The following is a 12282-nucleotide window of genomic DNA, read 5'->3' as shown; positions in this document are numbered from 1 at the left end:
ACATGACTGGTTCACTTGCTCACAGCTCTGTGTGCTTTTGTCATTGCTTTCATACAGAAGGCAAACATGCAGAACACACAGCAGGACCCTTTCTCACTAATGTCATAAACGCAGGGAACTAAAATGTCCTGGCCTACACCTAAAGTAAACAGAGAAAATGAGCAATGGAAATGAGGACGGATACACCATGTCGCTGGTATTACTGAAACAACGACATATAGCCTACTATGTACAAGAGACCAACTCCCACAATGTATTTTGGTGTGGGGAGGTTCCTGGATGGGTAAGGTCTAATGGACAGACAAGACCTTGATGAAATGTCATCTGCTTCCTACTTTCTGGCCTCCCTGGTTCCCATTGTGAATCCTTCTGGTCTATGTAGCAAAAATTCACACTGCCAACAAAAGTGCCTCAGCAAACAACAGTATAAATAATTTGTAACCTAGCACACACACTTGACCTTCTGGTTTTAGCATTTAGTCCAAACAAACACTATAAGAAACACTGGTGTTCTTTGGGCACGAACCTCAAATTAAAGCGACTGTTACTGAAAATGTCTGGGACAAAAATGTTTCTCCATTCTTTTCAAATGAGAGTTTCAAGTTTTGTTTAGTTTTGTTCCTTGCAAATGGCTTCTGTGAGATTCTTGGGCCAGCTTGATGCACTGTTCTTTTTTATTCATAGGTTTATTGACTGATTTACGATGATGTTTAGTCCAGATTACCAGATCATTATCCTGCTATAGAAACCATTCTCTTTTCATTTTTAGCTTTTTTTAATAGACAGTGTGATTTTTATTTCTAGAGTTTAATGGTATGTAATTGAATCCTTTCACCTACCAGTGAAATGTTACCTTAACCACTGGCTGCAACACAAGCCCAAAGCATGACTGATCCACTGATCCAACTGCTTCACAGTTGGACATGTTTTTTTTTCTTCAAGAAATCCAGCACCTGTGTTTTTCATTGTGGTCAAAAGGTTCTACTTAAATATCATCAGTCCACAGGCAGTCCAAAATGCGTCAGGCTTTAAAAACGTTCAGGACACGGGAAAGCTTTTCTTTTGATGACTCATGAAGGTCAAACTCATGAAGGTTTCTTCTCTTACTTTATGCCTCTTGGAGATCAGTTCTTCTACTAAACATGAACTGCCAATCCTCAAGTTTATTTTCTTGCATTTTTGATTGCGGTGAACAGAAGGAAATAGAAGTACTTTGCCCTACAATGTCCTTTACCACAGCAACCATGGGTCATGGATCGATGCTGATGGACAGAGATAGATTTGCTCATGAGCCTCTGTAAACAGCTTTGGCCAGTGTCAACATGATCTGCTTATTGGTTTAGTGTTAGAAAGCAACAAGTATTAAAGACAGACAGATGCATTCTGAATTAGAATTACTGGCAAAAACATTGTGGCACAACAGAACCTTTTATCTCCAAAATGGGAACTTTATATGATAATAATATAAAAAAAAACCATTACTGTTATTATTCAATTTATCATTAAACATTTACACAATGTAAAAGGCAGATTGTGGTGTAATACAGTTAAAATAAATGAAATTTAACATTAACAGTATTAGGCTTTGGAAGTATACTGTTTAGCCTTCATTGTCTGGAACCAAAAATCACTTGCACATTGACACAGGCCAGCACATACAGTAGAAAGACACGCTGTACAGCTCAGCAGCTCAAAGCCACTACAGGCTTGAGAAGAGAAGCATCCTGCGGCATTCAGATAAGAGAGAGGCGCACAGGTAGAAAGTGAGTAGGATGCGCTGAAGTGAGCGTGACTAGAGAGTGTGGAGAAAGCTTGCCAGTACATAATGAACCCAAACAAGAGCTCTCTAAAGACATAGCTTTATTTAGAGCAGAGAATAGCTAGACTGTGCGTAAAGCATCATCGTAATCATCACTATAATTACTGTATTCCCCTCAATAAATCATCTTCTCTGGTAACCGTAGAATGAACACACTTCCAGACATTCAGATGGAGGAGTATGGGCAGTGTTCCAGGGGCATGCTGGCAGAAGGAGCCATGGGATCTGCAGGAAACAGAAGAGAGCAAAACAGCCACAAGCTACTGACCCTGAAAATCACTGTATGCTCCCTGAAGGTCACTAGTGGATAGTCAATACTTTTACTTTTACTAAGTAACATGCACTCAAATGAAATAAAATATAGATAGATTTGTAGACTTGAGCAGACTCGGACCCCCACACAACCCCCGTTGTTCATTTTCTAAGGCCACCTTTACACCCTAGTGCCACAGGAGTCCCCCACCTGCAAGTGTGCAGTGGTGGGTTAAGAGCCTTGCTCAGGGACCCAACAGTGGCTGCTTGCTGCGCTTGGGTATTGAACCCACAAGCCTGTCTTCAACAGCTTGTGCTCTAACTGCTGAGCCACCACTGCCCCCATAAATTAAAAATTAAAATAAAATAAAATAAAAAAAAAGAAAAAGATGGGAAATGGGACCAGATGACCTTGCACAATCAAGAATAATAAAGAGATTGTCAGGATTTTAATAGGACATAATACACAGGCAACACACATTTAGTCCTGTTGATTGACAAAGCCTGTCATCAGTCTTTCTCTGATCAAGCCAGGGCACTCATAGAGCCACACTTGGGTATTATATTTTCAGTTCATAACTACTCAAGTATATTTTTGAGGAAAGGTAATGTTGCATTTTAGCCATTACATTTAGCTACTAATTACTTTTTTAATGAACTTTTATTGGGCGGCATAGTGGCCATAGTGGTGTGTTCTTGTGTATGTATGGGTTTCCTCCTACATCCCCAAAACACACATGGTAGGTGAACTGGCTTTGCTAAATTGCCTTTATGTGTAAGGGAATGGAGGTCTGTGGTACCCTATGATGGTTTGGCACCCTGTCCAGGGTGTATTCATGCCTTGCCCCTAATAATTCCACATAGGCTCGAGTTCCATTGCTGTCCTGACCAGGAAGAAGCAGAAAAATATATATTTTTTCCCTTTTTTTCTCTCAAGTTGGTACTGCCAATTTATCCACCTGTTCATAACTCCCCCTAGCACTAGCAATGCTCCCAACACTAGGAGTGTAAGGACTTAACATGTGCTTCTTCTAATCAGGCGATGCCAGCCACTGCCTCTTCTCAAACTGCTGTCGATGCAGCATTGCCAGGCAGCCGGCAAGCTCAGGGTCCTGAACTTCGCCATACAAACTAACAAACGCATGCGCCAACCAACATCATTAAAGAGTAAGGAAAGGAGAGAAGGCCATCTACCCATCCGGAGAGAGCATGGCCAATTATGCTCTCACGGACTTCAACTGCAGATGGCAAAGCGGCATGGATTGCAATCCCTGGGCCAATATGACATCATTGGTAGCGTGATTGGTCATGTTTTTTTTGTTTTGTTTTTTAACTAAAAATACAAAATCTGCTGCTGGATGTGTACTGTATATGTTTATGGATAAAGATGCAGTTTTATTAGTTACTCAGTAACCAAACATAAGAATGTAAGAGATTCTAAGTTGTTTTTTTTTTCAGACCTATGTTTTTCCTTTAAATCAAACATAATGTACTGGTCAGTTATTTTTACCATGGATCTTTGATACTAATATAAAATTGTTTATTGCTTTAAATGATTTTGTTGACTCTTTTGTACTTTTTAGCTGCATTTGCCTTATTCAGTTAATTGAAGTGTAAACTAAAGAAGCAAACATAACTTATATAGCTAAATAATGCCAGTTTGCATTGCCTTGCATGCAGTTACTAATTAATAATCATTAGGGTGTAATAAGGGTCACAGAGCATAAGGGGTTAAGATCAAGCTTATTTAGCTGATCAAGAGTGAAAGTGGGAAGAAAGAGAGAACAAAATCGTGAAACTTTTTTCAGTCTAATGTAGTGTTTTAATAATAATAATAAGAAGAAGAAGAAGAACAACAACAATAGTATATTCAAGGTACCCAAGGACACTTCATAATAAAATTGGTTTGGGACACTTTACCCAGCTCTGTGAGCTACCATTTACATTCTCTAAATAGAAATAAAAAGATTAGATATGTATTAAACTATAAGCCAGAATAACCTTGCAGTGCAATTACATGATAAGCATAAATGGCTTTATTTCAATACCACACTTCACTGATTGAGCTATTTCCTGCAGCACTTTGTAGATGGATGTGAGGAGGCGACGTTCAGGACGTCCTGCACTCAAATGCCTGCTACTCATGCTAGCAAAGACATTCCAGCAATATCTTTGCGACTGATGCCATTACATGCCTGGCACAAAATAGCCACTGAGAGAACTATAGTCTTCTGCAATTCCTGCTGTTGAATAAGGCATTTTATGGCATGAGGAATTAACAGAGATCAGTTTGAACGTCCTGAAATTAAAAATCCTTAACCCTTTTACAGCACAACTAGCAAATAATGCTACAGATCTGAACACCAGTTCTGAAACGAGAACTCCTGATGTACTGCACGAGTTTTAAGGCTCACTTTTTTTTTCCCATCACAGCAGCACTCAGGGTTTGTGTCTACTTTGATTGCGACCTATTTAAGATTCAGGGTAGCACCCCACTATAGCAAAGCTGGGGATGCTAACATGCCAGACGATGGGCTTTGGTGCTTTACTAAAAATCTAATTTTGCAGATGTTCTCCTCCTTTTCTTACCTTGCAGTGACATTTCCTCTCTATTTCTGCTTAATCACAGCAAGAAGATTGCAGCTCTGCCTCATTGCCCCTGAGCCTTTGGCCCCCTCACTGAGTCAGTAACTGCATCAACACCAGAATTCTAATAATGAACACAGGCCATCTGATTTGTTTGGGCCTAATTGCTAATGACTAAGGGTTAATTGAGTCCTTTAATTGACATTCTGGCAATTTCTAACAACCTGAGTGGACAGAAGAGTATGACAACCCAAACAGAAATCAGATGCACGGCAATACAGAGATATAGAGAAATTTCTGAAATGTGATATACAGTCATGTATTTAATGGCTTACATTAAGACAAACATCTGATCACTAACATGTCTTGCAATTAGGTAAATACAACCTTAGACAAATACCACAACAGATTCCACAAGATCATTTGAAGTACACCTCATGAATCAACAGCTAGTAGAACCACCTTTAGCAGTAAGAACGTTTCTGCATGGCGATCAGTTTCAGCCCACTACTGTGCTTGTTGGCATAAGGTGTTGGTTCATAATTTTTTGGCGTGATTTATGGGTTGTTGTTTTTTTTTCCTGCCAAAAGAACTGGAAGTGACATCACATCACTTCCTGATTGGCACCCTATAAGACCATTACAAGCCTAATGGCTAAGCTATGACTTTCTTGAACCTGTCTAGAAGTATTCCCAGGTGTCTTTTCCATTGGGCCATTACATATGGGCTGATTTTTGAGGTGAATTTGCTGGGATGTCCACTCCTAAGAAGGTTGGCATCTGTCTTGAATATTGTACTGGTGTACGATCTTTCTTACTGTAGAATGGACTTTTTATTAATAATAATAAAATAAATCTGGAGGGGGTAAACCCTTTTTCACACTGATCAAAGATGTTTGATCCATATATTATGCGTTTCATGTGTCCAATATGTATGATATTCCTAAATATACAATAGAAATGTATTTAATACTTCTTGATATGTGCATAAGGCCATATCAGATTTCCTTCTGGAATAAAACGGAAATGTTTAGTCTTTTTGGTGAACCCTCCGAGCATGCTATAATTGGTGCAGAGAGTTGGAATTCTAGTGAATTTGACATGAATGGAAAAATGACTTCCATTTTTTATTTAAACAAATTCTGTTTTTCCAAATCACAATGGACATACAGGATTTAAAAGGCGTGCCTCACATAGAAACAAAGATTATCTAGTTAAAGGGGGCTTGTGTGCTATTTCAATTCTGCACCAGTCGGAGAGCTATTTAAAGGCTAATCTGTGAACAGTGGGATTGTATGCACGGTGGGCTGCTGTGTGAATGTCACCTTGCTGATCTCATTCATGACAGCTTAACCATTTAGCTTATGATGTTTTTTTGTTTTCCATGCCTGTCGTATCATGTGAACTGAATGGTTATTTCTGATGTGTGCCTTACATTTCAGTTTTGTTTGTCAAACACCCTGTTTTGATATTCAAATATCTGCCATTTACTTTCTTTGTAGAACATAGTTTACAGCTGGATTAGCATAATATATGTTGAATAATACACAGCAGACTGGGTAGATAGCAGAATTACCTGCCTATATTAAAATATATATCCCATGATTAAAGTGCAAACCATCTAAGAACATTTCTCCAAATGCCATAGAGGTAAATTTATTAGTTAAATGATCATCATGTTTCAAATTTGACTGAATTATCAGATTACAATCATATGTACCTTGCTCAAGGGCACCTCAGTCATGAGCTTCCCCCAACATATCTGCCTCGGCCTGTTCTGTCATTATTATTATTTCATTACTGTGTTATCTGTAATGTGAATTTCAATTAGCAACACAGATTTCTTGAATTAATTAAGCTAACTAATGACTTACATAACCTTCAGATTATTTTTAAGTAAGGTTAAAGCAATTTTACAACATTGTCTAACATTAATCATTTGAATAATCTACAATAGTACCAACGGAATACATCATTTTGATCTTGGCTGCATGCAGCCAGCTGTAAGCAGGAATGACTGCTCCATTACTTACTCTTTTATAAAGAGTTCACACACTTTATAAACCCTATATCAGTCTCAGCCAGCCACCTAGCAGAAGCAGATACTGAATCTTGTCATGCTTATTATAACACAGTAAGTTCATCCATCACCATGTGTCAACACCTCTGAGGCCAGTAGTACAAGTATGCTGATCAATGGCACACAGGCAGTGTTGATATCACCAGAGTGTGTGATGCCAGAGTGTTGTCAGGTTGTTTCAGGAGAACAGAATGTTCGCAGCAGGCACGCGACTGCAATCCGTGGGTCAGTTCAGAAGGCCTTGCCTAGCACATCAAAATGCCCATTTTATTGTTTTTGGGCTGTTTTTTTCCAGTATCATTGTCTACCACAGAGTTTTACATCTGTAATTAAGTTAGTTCTGTCTGAAGGGAAATCTCCACAGCAACCAAGAGCAAAATCCACAGACGCTTAATAGCTCACAGAACAATGTATGCAATGAATGGAAGCAGTATAAAAGTAAACTCATTTGGTTTTAGTCTTTGTCAGTGTGCCTGAAGTAAATTGTTGACTGTGGTACTGACAGTATTCCTGATGCGGTCATAGATTGGGAAGTAGCACAAAATGTTGCCGCTTTGCATTATGTAAATGCTACTTCTGCAAACCGAGGAATGGCCCAGAATCTATAAATCAACAGTTTTTCATGGCATCATTGCCTGTAGACATTGCATTCTAGGAACTGGGCACTACCGTAATAGGTAATACCGCAAAAGGCAAGACAGATAAAGTTTTGGCCACTGTGCATGGCTTAATCAGTTCCACACTGAGGTAGGAGTCTGCTCCACACACACTGATCTCACTCTAAAACCATATGGGAGAGTGGTCTGGGTTAGAAGGAAAAGACGCTCCAAGAGTAGGTTCTATTTGCCAAGTCCACAGCAAATGGTATTAACTGAAGACTTGCTTTTGCTGCTCCTACAGGGGAGGAAGAGTGGCTACAGCAGGAAGAGCCTGGAGCCGGCCAAGATGATTGGCATCCCTTTCCTCAGGAAAGTGAGCAAGAAAGGACAGAGGGAGAGGAGGAGAATAGCCAAGAGGAGGAACAGACGTTATGGCAGGAGATCTTTGCCCAACTTCAGATGAACCATCACATCTTTAGAACTTTAAACCTAGAAGCTACACTCTTAAAATAAGGTGCCATAAAGACTTCATCGCACAATACCATAGAGGAAACACTTTGCTTCTCTAAAACTTTTAGCAAATGATTCTTTAGAAAACATTTTATGGAAATTAGATATGTGAGCATTCAGGAAACCTTCAAAACATGTAACGATTATTGGGAAAAACCCGTAAATTGGTGTTGAACCTTTATGCTGAAGGTTCCTTAACTCCCTAAAATACCCACACACAAAAAAACACACACAAATACCATATCTTCTTCAAACATGCTTCAAAAGTGGTTCTTCTGTGGCCTTGCTCGAAGAACTGTCAGTGGCACCATTCAGTCTCATGAATGCCACTCACTGACTAATACATCCAATTCCTTCGGCTCTAATCCAGCATATAATAAGCAGTGTAAATGCTGAGAACGGAGCAAGAAGGACTTAATGGTTTCCTTTTCTTTCAATCTGTCCGTCAAACTCTGAGCTGCAAGGCAAAGTTTTAAAGTGTGGCTAACACCTCACAAAAGACGGCTTTAACCAGTCTCTTGATTCCAAGTGATTTATTTTAATGACTAATTTCCTTACAATAATTCCAACAGCATCAATCTCCACCCTTTTTAAACATGACTGCAGAAAATGTGGAATAAATTTGGCATCGCAGGGGATGACTGGGAGAGAAATTATATCCTAAATATCTAAAATCAAATCCTAAATATCCATATTCCAGTTGTGCAGGACCCCCAACATGCATTTAGCAGCCAGAAAAAAATACCGAAGTATCATTTCATTATATTTGTCTGTTATCTCCACCTCACTGCTGAGTAACAAAGTGATGAAAGCTTTTCTGTTAAACGGCAGGAGACAATTACTGAACCCAGGTTCATTTCTAAAGCTTTGAATACTGCTACGCACCAAGACATCAAACAGCTGCAGACTGCAGAGAGACTAGAGTGACTGTGTTGCTCTCCTCCTTCATTGTGCCCTGACCCTCCCAGAGGCCTGAGGCTGACAGCAGCGGAGAGTGCTACTGACCTCTGAACTGACCTGAGATCAGCATTCAGCTCACATCTCAGTCTGTACACTTCAGAGAAGGACGTGGTGAGGGCTGCTCACTTTTCTGCAACTTTTCTTAAAGTGGGTCCAGATAAAACATCGACTTAAACATCAGCGTTGAGGCAAAAACTAAGCCAACTCAGACCAGCAGCCCTGCTTTAGTGGACATACATCATTAATGAGTAGACGAAGACGCTTTAGATTAGTGTATGTATTAAAATAAGGTTTCTTGATTTTGGACAGACGTGTTCAGTTGTAAGGTTCATGAAGATTTTTTAATTATTATTATTATTATTTACTAAAAGAAAAAAACAGTCAATGTGAGTGAATTTGTTATGTTTGTAAATGTTGTGGTATTTTGTTGTTATTACTATTAACACACTTATTGTTTACACTAAAGCAAGCAGCCTACCATTGTCACATGAAGTGTAAAAAAAAAAAAGTTCTAAGACACTTATTTTTCCTCACATAGCTCATGATGCTCTTCAGCTGCAGGATGTGAATGGAGAATTTCTCTTCCTCTTGTGTGTAAATCAGGCAGAGTCTCCTATAAAGCAAAACGAGGCCTGCATTCATTTCCTCATTGGAGCTCACCTCACTGTAGGTGCTCCAAATGACTAAAACAGGCCACACGCTGGTCTGCTGTTTAACATGTTAATTTATTTCTAATGAAAACGTTTTCATGGATACACATTATGGATGGGGGTCCAGAGTGCAAACTGCACAAGCCTGCTTTTCCTATTAGACCAAAGGGAATCGCTTAAGTGCTCAGCGCCCAGACTGTAAATACGTTTTTTTTTTTCATTAAAGCTATACATTTTGCGCAGGCCACACAGGCACATCTGTATTCGTCTTATTGTCATCTTTGTGCTTACAGTAGATGTACAGTGATGCCATTATTTTTAAATGCCTCTCTGTAGCTATAATTGCATAATGTCTAATGAAACACCAATTGTAAATGATATTTGAAAATGCAATTTGGAAATTTATGATGAATGGCCAATAATAAAAAAAATATTTTGTGAGTTTGGACCATGTCATCAACATATGGGAGATGACTAAGACTGTGTGTGTATATACAGTCTATTATATATATATATATATATATATATAAAGGGTGTGGGAGGTGGGAGGGCAGTTCAGGTGGCTTTGAGACAGAAGAACAGACACCTCTCTGATAAGCTGGCCCTGAGAGTGTGACTGTGTTGAACGTAGGACATGAGGTGGTGGTGTGGTGTAAAAACCTTGTTATGGTTGCAGAAGTCAGAGATGGGAATTTATAGGACGTTTCGTGGATAAAGGGCTTCAAGTGTGTTCCTCCTTTCAAAACTCCATTTCCAAAATTGTCACGTTAAACATACACTACATTTAAGATCATTTTCCTTCTTGTTGAAAGTTCCCATTTCAAAGATATGACAACAAAGACAGACTGTGTCAAAGCCCATCTAAGAAGCCCACAGCTTCTTCATTGATGCTAAACACAAAATTCTCAAGATGCGTTAAATTCAGTAGAGGAAACATCAGTAATGGTCTAAAAATCAACCAAACCATTATTATTATTCCCAGGTTACTAACTAGCTTTGCTACAAGACAAACAGGAAAAAAGCAAAAAAAAAAAAAAAAAACATAACCTACCTCCCTAACTATCAAATAAAGACAAATCCCAAAGAAAATTGGCTCCCACTACCCACTGCCATTCCTGTATAGGAGTTCAGTAACTGGTCTGAAGTTCATATCCATCAGTATAAACCAGAGTGTATAGAGTTTTCACCAAATCTAGCTAGATAGATAAACACACACCAAGTAAACGCTACTACTATACAGCGAACACTCTCTACCTGGCAGGTAGAAGCAACTGCATGAAGGAGAAGAAGCCAAGTAACTGCAAACCAACCTTGCTGTCAGTCCCCCATATCAGGCCAGCCAATCAGTGTGTCCCACTGCCTGTAAAATGCATCACTGGGTGTCAGGGGAATTGTATAGGAAAGGGAAGAGTAGGATGATGCTAAGGCCCTAAACATTCATTGATTAATTTGGCAGAATTGTCAGAGGTGTAGGGCCCAGTGTATGATACGGTCATGGGTCCTATAATCCCTGGCAGACCCTCTGCTGGGTGTAACAGCTGTTTATATAATATTACACTTTCTGTAGTAACAAGCAATGTAGCTAGTTTTGTTCAACTCAAATCCATTTAGGAACAAAATCAGTCTTTTACATCAGTATTTTACATGATGCTAAGGGCCTGTGACTTACAGGGGCCCCAAAAAGAAAAGTTAAACACACAAGTCACATTCTGTTGGAGAACAGTCATGGTTATCATGGCAGGTCAAATGAAATGTCATGCGTCGTATTCAACAAACATATGGTACATACCTCTGTAGACCTCCCAGTGTCATCTTTCTCTGAGACAGCAGAGACTGTTTCTTTTTCATCCTGTAACAATGATTATTTGTTTTATTGAAAGGTATTCAAACCCATCAGGTAAGAACTAGGGTCACTGAGATCAGTTACGACTGCAGGAGGCTCAGTCAGTGAAGCAACACCATCAATCACTGTGGAGGAATAGCATTACTGAATATATGCTCATAGTCTGCATATTATCATTTAATTATTTTATTAATATTATTAGTATTAGCTCATGGGGTGTAAAATACGACGCTCTATTTTATCGATGGCCCACTGAGAACGTCTTTTTATAGGTAACTCAGAATTGAATGGTCTTGATTATCTAAACTCTGATAACTCTGGATATGCCACGCGAGATCAGTCAAGGTTAAGTTTGGAGTTTAATTTAAAAACAAAAGATTTCTTAATTATGAACTCAGAAAGAATGACTCACAGGAGTTGACTCATGAATTAAACGATGCAGTTGAGTCATTGAACAGACCAGACGGAGTCACTAACCACAAATCTTTTCCTAGTGACAGAAGCCACAAAATAAATATTCATGTTTAAGTTTAGAGTTTGTTAAACCAGCTTTCTGGAATACACGCAGAAGAAGAAGACGACGACGACACTGGGAGCATCCTGGTTAAAAACAAAAGATTTCTTAATTGTGAACTCCGGCAGGACGCCTCACGGGAGTTGACTCATGAATCAAACGATGCAGTTGAGTCACTAACCACAAATCCTTTCCTTTGATAAATGTGCTAACATGCCAGAAGCGCACATAAGGGCATAATAAACATACATTTTACCCAAAAACGTGCATGTACAACTACTTGAATTTAGTCTCAAAAACTGCCTACGTAGAATCCCCACCACCGTTAAGGTATTAAAAGCAATGTTTTACTATTATCACTTGGGTCCTCAAAAAACCCTTTAATGACCTTCTGTCATTAAAATGTACATCTCCTCTTGTTCATGGTGCTGCATTGGTAAGAGTAGCTATATGAGTCACATCCACATTAC

General features: G+C 39.1%; 1 protein-coding gene across 2 annotated transcripts in view; it reads left to right on the top strand.

Moving 5' to 3' along the window:
* The window catches only part of LOC140543674 (urotensin-2 receptor), a 137476-nt gene that overhangs the window by 27115 nt on the left and 98079 nt on the right, over window positions 1-12282 (top strand). Inside the window, exon 3 of one of the 2 annotated variants that reach the window (XM_072666802.1) lies at window positions 7637-9896. The exons of the other annotated variant lie outside the window; for it this stretch is intronic. The gene's annotated coding sequence lies outside the window, so the exon portion shown is untranslated. Of the gene's footprint in view, window positions 1-7636; window positions 9897-12282 lie in introns of those variants that run through there. 2 annotated transcript variants of the gene reach the window in all.

This window comes from Salminus brasiliensis, chromosome 22 (assembly GCF_030463535.1).
Source record: "Salminus brasiliensis chromosome 22, fSalBra1.hap2, whole genome shotgun sequence".
NCBI classification, from domain to species: Eukaryota; Metazoa; Chordata; class Actinopteri; order Characiformes; family Bryconidae; genus Salminus; species Salminus brasiliensis.
Note: the sequence above shows the minus strand (reverse complement) of the source record. Positions and strands in the feature narration are given on the sequence as shown.